This window comes from Oreochromis aureus, unplaced genomic scaffold (assembly GCF_013358895.1).
Source record: "Oreochromis aureus strain Israel breed Guangdong unplaced genomic scaffold, ZZ_aureus HiC_scaffold_86, whole genome shotgun sequence".
NCBI classification, from domain to species: Eukaryota; Metazoa; Chordata; class Actinopteri; order Cichliformes; family Cichlidae; genus Oreochromis; species Oreochromis aureus.
Genome location: NW_024108984.1, coordinates 1 through 17,820, shown reverse-complemented (window position 1 = coordinate 17,820; position 17,820 = coordinate 1). Strand labels below are relative to the sequence as shown.

At 41.6% G+C, this 17,820-nt stretch overlaps 1 long non-coding RNA gene across 2 annotated transcripts; it reads left to right on the top strand.

Annotated features, from left to right (window-relative positions):
- The first annotated feature begins 2,231 nt into the window (after positions 1–2,231).
- Positions 2,232–17,820, top strand: LOC116330565. Of its 2 annotated transcripts, none has more exons than XR_005611019.1 (3): positions 2,232–2,521; positions 14,551–14,645; positions 17,791–17,820. It is a non-coding gene; the product is annotated as an uncharacterized LOC116330565 (long non-coding RNA). The 2 variants fall into 2 exon arrangements; XR_005611020.1 differs by lacking the exon at positions 17,791–17,820 and adding an exon at positions 14,952–15,022.

Genomic DNA, 17,820 nt, shown 5'->3' with positions numbered 1-17,820 from the left:
GTCAATAGTCAATAGCAATGTTTAAAAATCAAATAACTCTGGGCACTCTTCTTTTTCAAATAGCTAAAATGCTTTTATTCTCATAAGACTGTAAAATATCCTGAAAAAAATTCATTTTAGCATACAACCCATTTCATGGAAACAATGGCTGTTTGCTAGTGATATTTTCCATTTGTGCTTTTCCACCGACCGGAATCTTCCACTTGTGGTGATATACCAATAGGAATCATCAGCTTGGAAAATGTGTAGGAATCAAACAATATGTTAACTTCTAAAAAGCTTTCAGCTGATGGAAAATGCTGCTGAAAGAACAAACACCGGAAAGAGAAGTCATGTTTCTCCCATATTAGCTTCTCTTCATTTGCTCCTTTTTAAATCCTTCTTTTCACATCGTGCCAATTTATCCTAACAGTGCTCTTTGCTCTTGCACTGCACACTTACATGTGGCTCCTAGAGTTTCCAAAAATAGAACAGGAGACAGAGCCTTCACCTCTCCTCTGGATCCAGCTCCCAGTTTGGGCTCAGGAAAAAGACAGACCCTCTCTACTTTTAAGATTAGACTTTTTTATATATATATATATATATATAAGCTTATTAGAGGTGAATCAGGTTAGTGTAAACATCCTTTAATTTTTCTTTCCTGTCTCTTTGCTATTCTGCTTTATCTTCTCTCCCCTTGCCCTCAGCTGGTTACATATATGGGTGCTGAACACGGTTCTCTGTTGGCATTATATTGACAGATTGCAGGCAGCTAAGGATAGTTTGATTGCCTGCAGAGAGCATTTGTTCCCAGATGGAGGCTGTGTCCAAAGTATATGGTACAACTAATCTTGCTGTCTTTCTTGTTCTGTTGTTGGTCCATCAGCCACAGAGAAGAGCACTTTATGAAATACAAAGAGCTCAAGTGCAACTGATTGTTAAAACAATGGATTCCTGTATTTTTTGTCTATCTCTGATGTTTTTTCATGTTTCTTCCAATCACGGAGGACCCTGGAATGGGGGAAAGCCTGATTCCTGTCCCTGCTCTGGTTCCACCTTTCAACAAATAAGTATTCAGACTACAAACAGCACTACACACTGTTGAGTTTTCAGAAGACTGCACGGGAGCATGTTGGAGAAATACCTACTCAAACAGACACAACCACAAAACGATACCCCTTCCTGACTGATCGGTCCATCCGAAGGAGTCTTCCTGTTAAAAGGGAGTTCTTCCTGCACACCAGGAAGAACTATAATATTTTAGGGTCTTCATAAATAACATTATGAATAGCATTAACATAAACAGTTTAATTGTTTCTGTGGTACTGGAAAACTTGAAAAATATACTTTCTGGTGACATAACCACCTGAGCCCTAAGGTCCTGTTTGGGATGCATGGGATGCAACAGGTCTATACAGAGCAGAATGATGAGGTGTATAAGGTGCAGAAAACCCAAATGTAATGTTCTCCTCTGAGGGTGAAGGGACACAGGAAGTCGTAGCAGTAGAGCATTTTTTCCCTTTATAGACAGGTTAGCAGTGAAGACTAGACAGGAAACAGTATGAGAGAGTGGAGGGGAAGAGACACAGCAAAGAACTGGGGGTCAAACTTCAACCTTGTTTTAACTATAGGAGATATGAGTACCTGCTCAACCAGTGAGCTAAACTGGTGCCCAATTACGGGACATTTAAAATCTCTGCCAGACCGCTTTCAAACATCAGCAGAGACAAAAAAAAAAACACTGTGACAGTGTAGCCAAAGTGCTTGCTCATAGGGGGTCATATGACGTTGGGTTTTTCTCTGTATGTATTATTGTAGGGTCTACCTTACGATATAAAGCTCATGAGGCAATTGTTATTGTGATTTGGCGCTGTATAAATAAAACTGAATTGAACTGAATTGAATCCTGGAAACATTCTTACTCAAATAACTTTTAATAGAAATATAGATGAGTAGAATATCATTTAAGTCATTGAAATACTCCAGTCAGTTTGTTCTTACCATTGCATAAACCGGGATCTTGTTTAAAAAATGTATATAAAACCAACTTTATGCACTTAGTTGGCTGATCAGGGGAAAAATGCTAAGGCTAAATAAATGGCCGTTTAATAGAAAACCAAAAGTTGCAACTTTTTCTTTTTGTGAACGTAGACAATGTCAAAGCTTTTATTGTGAAAATCGCAAAAGGAAGTGGCTGTACGTAGCTCAACGGGCTTGTTTATAGGACCGCAGAGCGCGGTAGCTGTCAGATAGTGCAGAGAGAGAAAGAGAGAAAGAGTGAACACCCACCCAGGCTGCCTCGACTCTTTATATCAAACCCTCCGTCACTCGGCGCCTCCTAAAAGGCACTTCTCCGCTCCACCGGCCGTCTCGCTGCTGGGCGGACCTGCACTTTTTTTACGCACATTCAGCCCGAACTAACCGCTAATCTTCGGAGTTCATTAACAAGAAGAAGAAGAAGCGAGAGACAGGGGAGAGACATGGCCACGACAACCTGTACGCGATTCACAGATGAATATCAGCTGTACGAGGAGCTGGGGAAGTGAGTATCTGTCGCTGTTTCTCTGTCAAAATTTACATATTTATTATTTTAGTTGTGCATGTTTGCGGCACAGCTGTCTGCTAGAAAGTGTAGTGTAGTTGAAATGTAGGAGGAGGGCAGGTTTCCAGGCAGTGCGGTGCAGAGCTGAGCGAGTCTGCAGGCCAGCAGTGCTGAGCGTGTGCGCGCTCTGATGGTGCGCGTGCGTGTGTGTGTGCGCCTTTTCGGGGATGACAGCTCTCAAAGTACGCCCCCCCCCCCTCTGTTTAAGCTCACCAAGTGTTTTGTTTGTTTCCTGATCATCACGAAAAAACGGACGTCAGAGGCAACAATATTTGCAAAAACGTTGCCGATGTTTTTGACGGGTTCGCTAGTTTCACGGTGAAACACGGAGAAACGTGGGGTGTCAGCAGAGTCCTGTGGTGTAACCATTTGAACCACAGATGAAAAGAAGACATTTGCGGTTTATGGAAAGTGCAGTTGCACGCTTTTTTTTATTTTTCGAAGACGGGGAGTCAAAGTTTACAGAGAAAAACTAAGGGTTTCACATATGACAGTTGCGGGTATGACCAAATATCAAATTCCTGTCTTCTGCAAAACTATGCAATAAATATCCGATCCAAAAAACCCTTTAAGACTGCATCTTGATAGACCATTTTGTCCTGTTTTGTTGCATTGGTTTGAAGTGTGTGTGCACAGCTTTACTAACCTTTATATGAACAAACAGCCTTTTTTCCCTAGAAGACATTTTTTTGCAGCACGATGGTAGCAGATAACACCAGATAAGATATTCTGCAGTGCAGCAGCAGGCAAAAAAAAAATCAATCCGATAAAAGCCCTATCTGTAAAAACCATAGGAATCATACTTTATCATACTGTAGGGAAAAAAAAATCATATGGCAGTGCATATGCAAAATATATTCTAGGTATTATTGTTGTTGTGGAAAGTTCTGATACCATAGGGAATTAAAATTAGTAAATACGGAAACTGAACTCAAACTGTTTCATTATTTGTGTAACTAAATACTTCTGTGTATAATAACAGCTGGAGAAATGTGAATAGGTATGTAATATGTCTGAACCTAATCTTTGAACATGACACACGGTGTGTAGTGTGTAGCCCATAAAAGGGCTGGGCAGTTTATTAAATGTTATTTTAAGTCATGGTTGTGGTGTCCTGTAATTATAAAAAACAAGTTATGCGTGATTTAAAAAAAAAAAAAAAAATGTTTTCAAAAAATCAAATCAAATCACCTTTATTGTCACATCACATGTGCAGGTACACTGGTACAGTACATGCGAGTGAAATTCTTGTGTGCAAGCTTCACAAGCAACAGAGTTGTGCAAAATACAATAACGTGCAACAAGCAAAATATAAAATGGTTAATTTAAAAAGTAATAAATATATGTACCATATATAAAGGTATATACATTACTGAATGTGTGTACTAAATATGTTTTTCACGTGTGTGTGTGTGTGTGTGTGTGTGTGAGTGTGTATATACATGTTTTACAAATGAAATAGAGTAAACAATAAAATAAGATATATAAAATATAAAATATACAGAGGTAGGTATGTGCAAAACAGTGGCATTAATGTACAGTATGGAGTGCATAATGTTGAAGTTCCAGTAGTGAGGGTGAGGTGTCTATGACGTGTTCAGCAGTCTGATGGCCTGGTGGAAAAAGCTGTCTCTCAGTCTGCTGGTTCGGGACGGATGCTGCAGAACCTCCTTCCTGATGGAAGTAGTCTGAAGAGTTTATGGCTGGGGTGACTGGAGTCCTTGATGATCCTCCCGCTTTCCTCAGGCACCGCTTCCTGTAGATGTCTTGGAGGAGGAAGCTCACCTCCAATTATCCGTTCAGCACACCGCACTACTCTCTGGAGAGCTTTGCGGTTGTAAGCGGTGGTGTTGCCATACCAGGTGGTGATGCATCCAGTGAGGATGCTCTCAATGGCACAGCGATAGAAGGTCCTGAGGATGCGGGGCTCATGCCGAATCTTTTCAGTCTCCTGAGAAAGAAGAGGCGCTGCTGCGCCTTCTTCACTGTCTTGTTTATGTGTACTGACCACGTAAGATCCTCAGCCAGATGTACACCAAGGAAGCGGAAGCTGCTCACTCTCTCCACAGCGGCGCCGTTGATGGTGATGGGGTGTGTACTCCTCTGCACCTCCGGAAGTCCACTATCAGCTCCTTTGTCTTTGCGGCGTTGAGGGTGAGATGGTTGTCTTGACACCAGTGGGTCAGGCGCTGACCTCCTCCCTGTAGGCTGTCTCATCACCGTTGGTGATAAGACCCACCACTGTAGTGTCGTCCGCAAACTTCACAATGATGTTGGAGTTGTTAGTGGCCGTGCAGTCGTAGGTGTAGAGTGAGTACAGGAGAGGGCTCAGTACACACCCCTGTGGAGCACCAGTGTTCAGTGTGATGGGGGATGAGGTGGTGCTGCCCAGTCTGACCACTTGGCGTCTGTCAGACAGGAAGTTAAGGATCCAGCTGCAGAGGGAGCTGCTCAGTCCTAGATCCTGCAGTTTCCTGTCCAGCTTCGAGGGAACGATGGTGTTGAATGCTGAGCTGTAATCTACAAACAGCATTCTCACATACGTGTCTCTCTTCTCCAGGTGTGACAGGGCAGCATGGAGTGTCAGGGCTATGGCATCATCAGTGGACCTGTTGTGGCGGTATGCGAACTGTAGAGGGTCCAGTGAGTCGGGTAGTGCGGAGCAGATGAAGTCCCTGACCAGCTTCTCGAAGCATTTGCTCACGATGGGGTCAGGGCTACAGGTCGCCAGTCGTTCAATGATGAGATGGTGGAGGATTTGGGTACAGGGACGATGGTGGCCATTTTGAAGCAGGCTGGGACTACAGACAGAGAGGGAAAGGTTGAAGATGTGTGTAAACACTCCAGCCAGCTGAGCCGCGCATGACTTGAGGACGCGGCCGGGAATCCCGTCCGGACCAGTAGCTTTGCGTGGGTTCACTCTCCTGAAGTACCTCCGCACATCCTCCTCAGACACAGTGTGCGCACTGACGTCATCCGCGGTGCGCACACTGTCCGGTCTCCTGGTGTTCGCTGTGTCGAATCTAGCGTAGAATACGTTTAGATCCTCACACAGAGGCCGTGGTCTGCGGTGTGCTGGTTTTCCTCTAAAGTCTGTGATCGTGTTTAGTCCCTGCCACATACTCCGAGGGTTGTCAAACTGTTGCTCCACCCTGTCCCTGTACTCACGTTTGGCTGCTTTGATCGTCTTCCGGAGTTGGTAATGTGCGTGTTTGTAGTCCGATGTGTTCGCGGAGGCAAAAGCGGTGCTCCGTGCCGCTAGCGCCGTGCGAACATCTCCGTTAATCCAGGGTTTTGATTTGGGAAGGATTTAACTGTTCTGGATGGGACGACATCTTCCACGCATTTTCTGATAAATCCGCAGACTGAGTCTGTGTATTCATCGATGTCTTTAGCAGCCACGTGAAACATTTCCCAGTCCGCGTGATCAAAACAGTCCCGCAGCGTAGACTCCGATTGGTCCGACCAACGATGCACCGCCCTCAGGGTTGGAGCTTCCTGTTTCAGCTTCTGCCTGTAGGCGGGCAGGAGCAGGATGGAGCGGTGATCTGATTGGCCGAATGGGGCGCGGGGAGGGCTTTGTACGCATCCCGGAAAGAGGTGTAGCAGTGGTCAAGAAGCCGGTCTCCACGAGTGTTGAAATGGATGTGTTGGTGGAGTTTTGGTGAGACTTTCTTCAGGTTACCCTTATTAAAGTCCCGGTCGTGATAAACGCCGCCTCTGGGTGTGAGGTTTCCTCACTGCTGATCGCGCTGTACAGTTCCCTGAGTGCTCGGTCAGTGTCGGCTTGTGGGGAATGTAAACAGCCGTAATAATCACTGCTGTAAATTCCCTCGGTAGCCAGAATGGCGGCACTTAACCATCAGGTACTCCAGGTCCGGTGAGCAGAAGGATTTGACCGGTGCACGTTCGCATAATCACACCAGCTGTTGTTGATCATGAAACACACACCACCGCCTCTGCTTTTCCCAGTAAGCTCCTGTGACCTGTCCGCGCGGTGCACAGAGAACCCCGGTAGTTGTACTGCGGAGTCCGGTACCTTGTCCGATAGCCAGGTTTCTGTGAGGCAGATCACGCAGCAGTCCCGCATCTCTCGCTGGAATGAGATCCGTGCCCGAAGCTTCGCACAGCTTGTTCTCCAGAGACTGCACATTAGCCAGTAATAAGCTGGGTAACGGTGGTCTGTTAGTGCGCCGTCTCAGTCGAACCAGAACGCCAGATCTTCTCCCTCTGCGTCGGCGTTTGCGGCCTCCACGGGCCCAGAACAAAGGCGTCTCAGGTGAGATGAATGGGGGGTCTGCAAACGGAGGGTCCGTGTTGCAAAACTTGAACTCCGGAAAGTGATGAGAAAGTCCGTCTTTTATGTCCAGTAAGGTTTGTCGGTCGTACACAAGGAGACATGTGCTACTCGTGAAAAAATAAAGAAAAAGTAAAATTAAACACAAAAAACAGCTGTTGCTTGGGGGAGCTCGCGACGAGGCTGCCATACTCGGCGCCATCTTGATTGCGCCGAGTATTTTGCATCGATGCTCTCATTTTGCATCGATGCTCTCATTTTCTAGTCATTTATAAATCCAGCACACCCTGTCCTGTCCAGCAGTGGCTGTTGCATCTTCCCAGAAGCATGTTTAGTTTAGTTGTTATGTATAAATTTTGTTATATTTTCGTATTTCATTGAAATTCTACACATCAGCCACTTTGTTAGGTACACTTGTTCACCTGCTTGTTAACCCAAATGTTTAATCAGCCAATCACATGGCAGCTACTTGAACTACACTTGAAGTTGAAACCGAGCATGAGCATGAAGAAGAAAGGTGATTTAAGTTACTTTGAATGTGGCTTGTTTGTTGGTGACAGAACAGGCTGGTTTCACTGTTTGGGGAAAAAAACTGCTGAGCTACTGGGCAAAGTAATATCTAGGGTTTACAGAGGGTGGTCCGAATAAGAGAAAATATCTAGTGAACGGGATTCCTCTGGATGAAAATGCTTTGTTGATGCCCGAGGTCAGAGGAGAATGAACAAACGTCTTTGAGCTGACAGAAAGGCAACAGCAACTCAAATGACCGCTTGTTACAACTTCTGAACCTTGGAACACACAACATGTTGGACTTGAAGTAGATGGGCAGACACAGAGTTCCAGTCTAACCAGCTAAGAAGAGGAAACTGAGGCTACGGTTCACAACCTCATCAAAATTGGCCAACAGAAGACTGGAAAACTGCTGGCTGGTCTTATGAGTCTCAGTTTCTCTTGCAACATTCAGACGTTAGGTTTAGAATTTGGTGTAAACAACATGGAAGTATGGATCCATCCCGACTCATATTAACGGTTCAGTAATTGTGTAATGGAGCAGGGGGATATTTTCTTGGCACACTCTGGGCACCTTAGTACCATCTGAGCATCCTTTAAATGCCACAGGCTATCTGAGTATTGTTGCTGACCACTTCCATCACTCTGGGACGACAGTGTACCCATCTTCTGACAGCTGCTTCCAGCAGGATGGTGCACCATGTCAGTGCAGCTCAGATCATCTCAAACTGGTTACTTGAATGTGACGATGAGCTGAGTGTGGTCAAATGGCCTCCACAGCCACCAGATCTGAATCCAAGATAGCTCCATTGGGATGTGGTGGAGCGGGGGATTTGCATCATTGATGTCCACCTGTGATGCCACCGTGACCAAAATCTCTGAGGACTGTTTCCACCACCTTGTCTAATCTATGCCACGAAGAATTAAGGCAGTTCTGTAGGCTGAAGGGATTCCATTTGGTGCTGCTAAGGTGCACCTAATGAGGTGGTGGTTGTTTCAGGGATTCCAGAGTTCAGCAAATGCATGATAATTAGTTAATCAGTACTCATTTTAAATAATCACAATTTGATCATTATTATGAGAGATAAAAAAATTAATATAGAGGCAAACAAAACTTTTGGTGTCTTCATTACAGTAAGTGATCTACACTTGGCACAGGGCAAAGGATTAAAGGGAACAATTTCAAGTCATCCTTCTGTGTCTATTGTTTACTTTGTTGCTGCAGCCCGTCATGCATCTTTTACTGGCATTATTTGATTATCATTCATATCACTCGTTATGTACTGCTAGCTTGATTTGCCTAATGCTGTTTATCCAGCCACCACAGGGATGACAACTTCAATGAGAACACAGAAGCAGCCAAGTTACCTGGAGTGAAGTGCAGTTAATGTTGTATTAGCTTTGCGGCTCTGACGGAATAGAGACTGAACTATGCTGTCACTGAGAAACACTGGAAAAGACCCTAGTGCAGGGACGTCAAACATAAGGCCCGAGGACCAGAATTGGTCGGACAAAGACTCTAATCTGGTCTACAGCTTTGGGAAATGTGAAGGAGGGCATACATTTTGGATTTTTAACTGTATTTTGATCAGTTTTACAGCTATCCTACTTATAAAGACCTGTCCTACTACCACTCATACTACACAAAGTAATTAAATAATAGATAAACAATTACATGACAAAAAGGTCCTGTTTTTTTCCACTATTGACCATATAATTTTTTTTTACAATGGATCCATAGTTAAAAAAAAAGGCATTTCTTTAATTTAAGTGGTGCTGACAGATTTCTTTAATTTACTACAGCAGCATTTCTTTTATCATGTTGAAAAATTGAGATGTGCTGTTGAAATTGCACTTCTTTTTCTTATGTTAAGATCTCTCAGTGAATAAATGTTTATTTAATCTTCTTTACACAGACAGAAAGGGGAGTTTCACTGGTCTGGCCCACTTACGATCAAAGTGGGCTGTATGTGGCCCTCGATGTAAAATGAGTTTGACGTCCCTGCTCTAATGTAATCCACCTCCGTGTTCCAAAGATTATATGACAGATATTTTTCTTGAAGTTTTATTAGCTGTTGTGTGATGATGTATAAACATGGAAATCATGTTTTTCTTGGACTTTGTTGGCTTGAATCTTTAATCTATTTAAAAACAATGGAACACGAGCCATGTTAAAGTATTCTTTTAATCGATTAAGTGTTGTCTTAGATTTATATTATTTACAGGCCTGTGGAAAGATAGCAGGATTATTCATAGGTGCTGAGAGACTTTTTAAACATGACGGCATAGTACTATTTTGTACATTTGGAGTGTTAACAGGTGTTTGTGACAGCTCGTTTGATGTCTCTCTTCAAAGGCTGGTAAAATACGCACCTAATATGCAAATATGTCAAGAAAAAGTCAAGATTCATTGAAGGATTAATAAAAGGAACTGAAAAGATGTGTCACTAGAAGCTTTGTTTTTGAATATTTACATTCACTACTTGCTAACTTAAAACTGGCTGAAAAGAGATGGCAGTTATCTGTGATTGATTATGAGAAACCGAAAGTTAGATAAAAAGCATATCTGTTATATTACCACATTGCGATGATGATGGGTTTTACAAAGCACACTTAATGCAGGGACTTGTATCAGAGAGGTAAATTAGTAATTAGTTTATATGAATATTTTTAAATCATGAATCTAGGTCGCCATTTCAATTTCATGCACTGCAACTGCTGTGAAGCTAATCTAGCCACGGCTGCCATCCATAGTGAAGTGCAATCTATGAATTCTTCAGAGTCTTCACTTACAGGAGGGGGAGTGTATATGCTCAAGTCCTGTTTCCTTGGTGGGTTATTGTTATTGAGCGAGCATAAATAGACATAGTCATCGTCTATGTGACTGACTGCTGTAGAAGACACGGGGATCAGACTAATTTACAGCACTGCATCCCTCCCATTCTCTTTTCATCCCCATAAGTAATAAATACTGTTCGCAGGCATCATTATGCCAGCGTAGCTCCAATATCTCCCGAGCCCTATGAGATTTCATTCTATGGTCCCGGCTGTTGATTAAAAAAACCCCCCAAAACCTGTAACTTATCAAATGCATTGGCTTCGCTGTGTTGGGATAAATTTCAACTTCTACCAGAAACCACCGGCTTTGAAGCTCTCGGTGTATGAGGGTCTAAGCTGCACCCCCTGGTATGCAAAAACTATCTTTTTTCTGCAGGCCCATCTTATTATTCACCCAGGCACATAAAGCTTGGAGGAATGGGTGCGGGTGTGAGTGGCTTGGCATCCCTACGGTAACACTCACTGGAACTTTGTAATACTAATCCAACATCTGAGGAGAGCTAATGATTGTGTGCTCGCTCTCTGCTGGTGTCACTTTCTTAGCAGGACTTGTGACATTTAAGCTCGGTCCTTTTGCTTTAGTGTGCTTAGCCCGTTTGTTCCAAATATTGCCAGGTTTGTTTTAATAGAAACACCACAGCACCGATTGAGGTGTGCTGAACACTGGCTCCTGGTTAGATAATGTTATATATGTTTGTTCTTGCACAGACGTAATGCACATTGCTTAAATTGGTCAAATTCATCTCAATTAGAACACAAATTACAAGCTAAACAGCTTGAAGAACAATAATGTGAACAATCGCACAGGCTTGAGTGTAGCTTGTGTTTGTCCTTCTGCTGCACAGCTGCTAAAAAGAAATCTGTAACAGCAGAAAGGCTTTTGAAGACTTTTTAAACACATTTTTTTGTTGTTTGTCTCAGTTAGGCTTGAAGCCTTAGAGTATAGATTTACACATCACACAGTATTTAATTCTTCCACATCAGAAGGAGACTGTAACAGAATACCAGAAGCTCAGACTTATCCAGTTACAAAACCCTTCACTTCTGAAGGCACCAGTGTTTTTCCCTCAAAAATAGTTTTAGGCATGTTTAAATCTCTTCATGTCAACTTTCTGGATGTCAGACCACAGTTGTGATTCATGACCTGTTACCCCATTTAACCGTCTATGTGTGTTAAAGCGTATTTAGCCCAGACGTTACATACGTACCTCATGGAGTATGAACTTTCCAAGCACAGCTGTGGAGTTTGGTGTCAGTAGCATATGTGTTTGTTTGTGTGTGTGACTAGTGAGTTTCTTGCTTTTGGATCTTATGATGCTTGAGACAGGCGAGTTGATTCTTTATCAGGATTCTGATTGGACAGTAATGACCTTGACGTTGGGGCATTAAATGCACTTCAGCTTGTTGTTGAAAAAGTGACCAAATGCCCTTTGTATTCTACAGAGTTTATGCCTTTATATAGACGTTTACCCCAGTGTCAGGTCAGCTGGCCTTCGCCTTTGGCACTAGTGCTGGGCGATATGGAAAAAATATTTATCACGATATGAATTATTTTATATCACGATAACGATATATATCATGATATACCACCTGACCTGTGCTCATCTGGAAAGTACGCAGTGTGTAAACAGCGAGTGGAGAGGGTGCAGTCTTTGTTTTGACTTACCGTAAAGTATGTCGCAAATCCGGGTGCACGTACAGCAGCACCATGTCGCAAGCCACAAGACGGAGTTTCTTTGCAAAAAATATCATTTTTTTATACTTTATTTTCTCTTGCATGAAGTTAAGAGCATGTATAGTGAGAAGACAACACTAATATATTTGCCACAGGCTATTTAACCCTTTAAGACCTACCATAGAACCAAGTCCGCCAGAGCTTATCTTTATGTTTTTACATGCTGTAGTGCCATTTGTGGGAGCATTTCAAGTTTCCATACATCAATACAACCATTATAGCCCAAATTTTAATAACATGTATGCATTAAGTTCATGGTAACTACATAAATTGCAAAAAAATTATGTGCAATAAACTACAAACAAATTGATAATCGTTTTTGTTTTTGTTTTTTACATATATTTCTAGTTAGAAAAATTTCAGAGGTGTATCCCTCAAAACTGTAAATACAAAAAAGTTGCACAAAATAGTTTCCAACCACGAGAAATTTATTTTGAGTGTCTTCATAGTTTTATTTTTGAGATACACTAATTGTTATATATTACAGGAAAAATGAAAATAAATATTATAATGCATCAAAATAAACTATTTCCAACAGTGTAATATGAGTTCTAAGCATCCCAGAAACAATACAGAAAAGCATAAAGTCAAACATGACTTTTAAAAACACCAACATAGGCTTATAAGGCCCTTTTGCGAAAATGACGTCGCTTCCGGTTTCGGGCAGGTAATGGCGGACATGCGATAGTTCGCGCTGACGTATGCCAACGTAGGACGTGTTATGAACATCGGCAAAGCGTCTATCTGGAATATTATGTTTTTGTTGCTGCAAGTGCTTCTTATGCAATTTTTGCAAAGCTATATGTGGAAGGAAACCGTGACCTAGGGCAAGCTAATGGCATAAGATGTAAGTACAACTCCTACGGTTTCATATGCAAAAAAAAATATTGCGCTACCTTACGTGGTTACAGTTCTACAGGGATTTAAAAATAGTTAGGCAAAACGGAGCGTGCCTGCTCCGACCGGTTGTAAAGGGTTAATTATATATTTTATGTAATAATTTATAAAATTTGGGTTAGAAACGATAGAAGACAAATGGCACGATAGACACTTTTCTATCGTTCACACGATATATATCGTCATATCGCCCAGCACTATTTGGCACTGACCTTGTTGCCTGTCTGTAACTATCCCAGTGTGAAGGCAGACTAGTGGCACTATTCAACATCAGACTGTTTCACACCCAGCTAAATCAAAACCAAGGCTGGACAGGACCATGAAGTCTTGTCCAGCCTTGGTTTGTATAAGTATATTCAAACATTTGTTTTTGGTTGAGCGTTTATTGAAATTAATGGTTATATTTTGCAGAAATGCATAGCTGTAATAGCAAAATTTGGCTTTGGACACTAAAACGAAGGTTTAGATGAGTTGGCAGTAGTTCAGTTTTCATTCAGTTTAATTTGATTTATATAACACCAAATCACAACAACAGTTGCCTAAAGGCACTTTATATTATAAGGTACAGACCCTACAATAACACAATACAGTACGGTATTATGATTTGATTTTGTGTTTGACTAAACGTGCCTAAACAATACTGAACTTTTGAATCTGGTATGTCAAATATATATAGTGTGTTAAGTTATACTGGTGGGTCTAAAGGAAAAAAAAACATTTCTAAACATCTGTGACAACGCAGTGAAAAACATTCAGATATTGGGGCGACTTTTTCACTCTATCTCTCTCATTTTTAAAATGTATTATCATTAGTTTTGGGGGGAATATTCTGCTTGTTTACTTTTTGCTATTTATTTATTAATTTTGGATTAAAGTAAAACTGACAATATTTGTAACAAAGCTACAAAACGTAAGGTGCAAAGACATCACGCTTAAATGTCACAATTTAAGCAAGAGACCTGTCCATAGTCCAGACCTGTCACCCACTGAAAACATTTGGTACATTATAAAATAAAGAAATAAAACATATATCACACAGGAATAAGAAAACATTTTGTCATCAAAACTACACCAGCAGGTCTCTATGGGCTCCAGGTACAAGACAGTGGAAAACACGGTTGTAAGTGAAACAAATTTTAAGCTTTATGTCCTGACAAAAAGAAAATCATATTCATACATATCAAACAACATAATATGGATATTGATAAATCCGTGATGGGCTAGTGTTGGCTGATAATATGGGCTGTGTGACTGTACAGCTAATGTGTTTGAGAGCCCAGTTTAGCTCTTACATCTTACCAATTTACCTTTCTGACATCCCACATGTGTTCACATTACTTGTATCCTGACTGGATGTCTCACAGGATCTTATTAACTAAGCAGCAAAGTGTTTTAATGTATCCACAGTGAACATGAGAAGTGTTATCAGTTCTGTTATGTTCTGAGTCTGAAAAATGCTCATTCTGCAAAGTTGTGTGCAAATTTGTTCACTCAGCAAAACCTTCACCATATTCATTATTATCCAAGGTCCATAACCACTCAAGAAGCAAGAGAGGAATGGTCCTAACTTGTTATTTTATGATGAAGAAATCAAGTGTTTCAGCTGCTAGTTATTTTTTCCTGATAGAGTTGTCTTATGATAGCAGTGCATGAAATGTTAGTCAATGTTTGTTTTTTTTTTCTGTTTTCCAGGGGAGCATTTTCAGTAGTGCGCAGATGTGTTAAGCTGTGCACAGGACAGGAGTATGCTGCTAAAATAATCAACACCAAAAAGTTATCTGCAAGAGGTAAGCACAACTCATTTCAGTGTTATATCACATACATCCAGTTGTATTGAATCACAGCTTCCACGGGAGTGTGATCTCAAACAACACCACTGTTGCTATATTTAACTGTTAATTCATGAGCTAAAAGTACAATTTGCAACCATTCAGAAATGAATAATTTGTTCATAGCTTCTCAGTCCCAGTGGTTACCACCCCCACCTGTAGTGTAGACAGTTATATAAGCAAAATGTAGCAGCAAAATTTGGTTTCCTTCTCAGATGCCACTCCATAGGACAATCTTTTAATTACATTCATGTCTGTTATTAGAAATGGAGGAAGCTGGAAAAGTCCTAGCAGCAGTAGAAACAGCATTGGTATGGTGATGTGACAGTCATACAGTAGGTTTGCTCAACACTGGTTCACCTTTTACACTACCCTGTTTCTGAGTTGTGTTGAGGAACCCCTGGAGAACAAATTATATGGTATTGTTCATATGCCCTATATATGACTGCAGGAAAGATCGTAGCAGTAATTGCCTTTAAATCATTCAAAGTCCAAAGAGTGCAACGTAAATCAGTCAGGACCATTAAAGTCGAAGCTATTTCCAGCTGCAGTAATTTCTATTTAGCTGTATGCTCTATTCTGGGATCTTCCTGCCCTTCTACATGCAAATGTGAAAAGCAAAGGCGGGCAGCGAAGTAACACTCAGCACAGCAGAGAACAGCGCAGGCATCACTAATAACACATATACTGTGTAAATCAGATGCACAGTGAAAGTATGGAAAGTATGCAATGGAGGTGATTTGCAAAGTGGCGTGCAGATGTGCAGCAACTGTGGGGAACCTAAAGAAGCTCATATCACTGAGCCAGTGGCTGCCACTGAAGTCAGCTGATCTGCTTCAGCCTGCTTGAACTAATGCTGTGCTTGATTTTCTCTTAAATGAGTTGATTGAAATATTTAGTCCATTAAAACATTCAGCAAAAGGTAAGATGTGAATATTATAAAGGCACCAGTCCTCCCATGTTATTTTATAGTGTAATAGAATAAAGTTCCTTCCTCTTCAGTGTCTTAAAAAAAAATCTTGTTGAAAATGTCAGATGCTTAGAATGTGATGTATTTAGAACCCAGCTTCTCTATATCAGCTATTATTATTCAGTTCTCAGCAATGTATTTCACACACTAGCTAGCAACCAATCCTATACACACTACTTTTCTTGAAACCATCTTGTTTAGTTGTTTAGCTGCAATTCATATTCTGCTGCATGTGTTGCAGGATAATATGGGCGTACCAATAAATCAGTCAGTCTTCAAATACTGGCTTGTATAATAATGTAAAGTGAAAAGGTTTTTCTATATATTGGGATTTTGTTTCTTCTGAATAACATAGACTGTGTAACCACCATAATTAGTGTCACATGCTACTCAGCCAGTAATGACTTAAGCCAAAGCCAAGGCTAAATGCCTTTGCCACCAAAGCCAGTCGAGCACCACTGTGGTCGCCGTGGCAATTTACACCACCACTTGCCCAGTGTAAATCTCCTGCTGCCCTTGCAGCCTCGTAACTGGAGACCCACTGCCGTGGCCCTGCCAGGTGGCACCACACTGTCACTTGACTGTTACCCTGCCTTGACATACGCTCACAAACGGATTGTGTGTTAAAATGTTGAGTGTGGTAGAAAAGGCATTTTAACAGGCATGAAGCAGAGGGCTTGATCTTGAAATGTCTGTCCTTATCTGCCTTCTCTCTCAACTGTTACCCTCAGTTCGGCTTGTCAGTGTGTAGGTAATAATTTTCTTACCAAACCATTGTTAAAATATCAGTGCCGTATGCAGACAATTTAAAAACATTATGCTTTGTGTGTTCATGATTATGTGATGAAACGGGAGCGTCTTAAAGGTCAGGCTCCTGGGTACAAAATTCAATAATAATGTTTGAAAATATTAGACTTGAATGTTTATATAATCAGGTTAAACTCATGTGTGTTCATCTCCTTTACTATGCAGACACTTGGAAACAGTGCAGTGTAATAAATAAATGAGATGATGTTGTAATGCACTTTTAGGATTGTATTTCAGCATACTATTTCCAGCTACAGCAGGCATCAGACACAAATGAGCATTGCTACTGTCACTCATAACTCATAACATTTTGTGCAGTGAAAATACAAATGTGTTTCTGATTTCAAACATTATGAGGGTGGTAGAGGGTATATGATCTGAGCGTCTGCATTTATCTTTCTTTCATCATAAGCCGTAACGAAAATGTAGTTTAATATTAAACTTTGCAGAAAAGCTTTTTATAAAAATGTAAGTTTCTATAAAAAATAGAAGGAGTGGACTGCAAAAAACATTGTTCTTATTGTGGTGTCACGTTATTCTTCGCAGTAATTGTATCACATTTTTTGCCTCCCTTTTATTGCATTGTGCAGCATTTAATGAGATTAAACCCATCCTTGATTATCCGGCCTCTATTAACTTCAAGAGGCTAGCAGTTAATTCTAGAGATTGGTTTAATGAGACTTAAAGTAACACATACACAGACACACAGACTATAAATACACTTCCTATAGGTAATGCTATGGACTTCTGCATAATTTCGCTCCAGCTGCTTTAATGGGGAGTGCAGCTGCTTTCCACCATATTTCAGAGGCACAGCGTAATCTCTCTGCTTCAACATTTGATAGGGCGACTGATCTGACCTGACTGAGCGGTGTGCGAGGCCTGTGCTGCGCTCCTTACTAATGGATGAGCCATGTTCTGTGAAATAGCAGGCCTAGAGCCAGCAGAGCTGCTGCATACTACTTCTACTCCAAGTCCTTTTTATAGCTCCATGACCTATGTGACATGGGCTGCTGCTGCAGCCACGCTTTATGGCAGCCCTGATGGCTTGCTGCTCTACTTTAGAAGTGGGATTTGGTTTAGGCCTTTTTTGATGTTGTAATATTTCTCAGGCAGCAGGTAGGGTCGGTGAGTTTACAGCCCTGGTTGCAACAACTTAAGAGGAGCGTTTGTTTAGGATCGGCAGATGGAGATGGTAGCTGCGGGGAGGGTGGGGTCATCAGAGCGAAGGCACCCCAGGCATTTGGCAGCTGAGGGCCATGCGCCTGTACGCCTACATGCCTTTAGCACGGGACTCTCATCTGACTCTCCCTCTCTTTCTCTCAGACACACACACGGGCAGATATTCAGACAGCC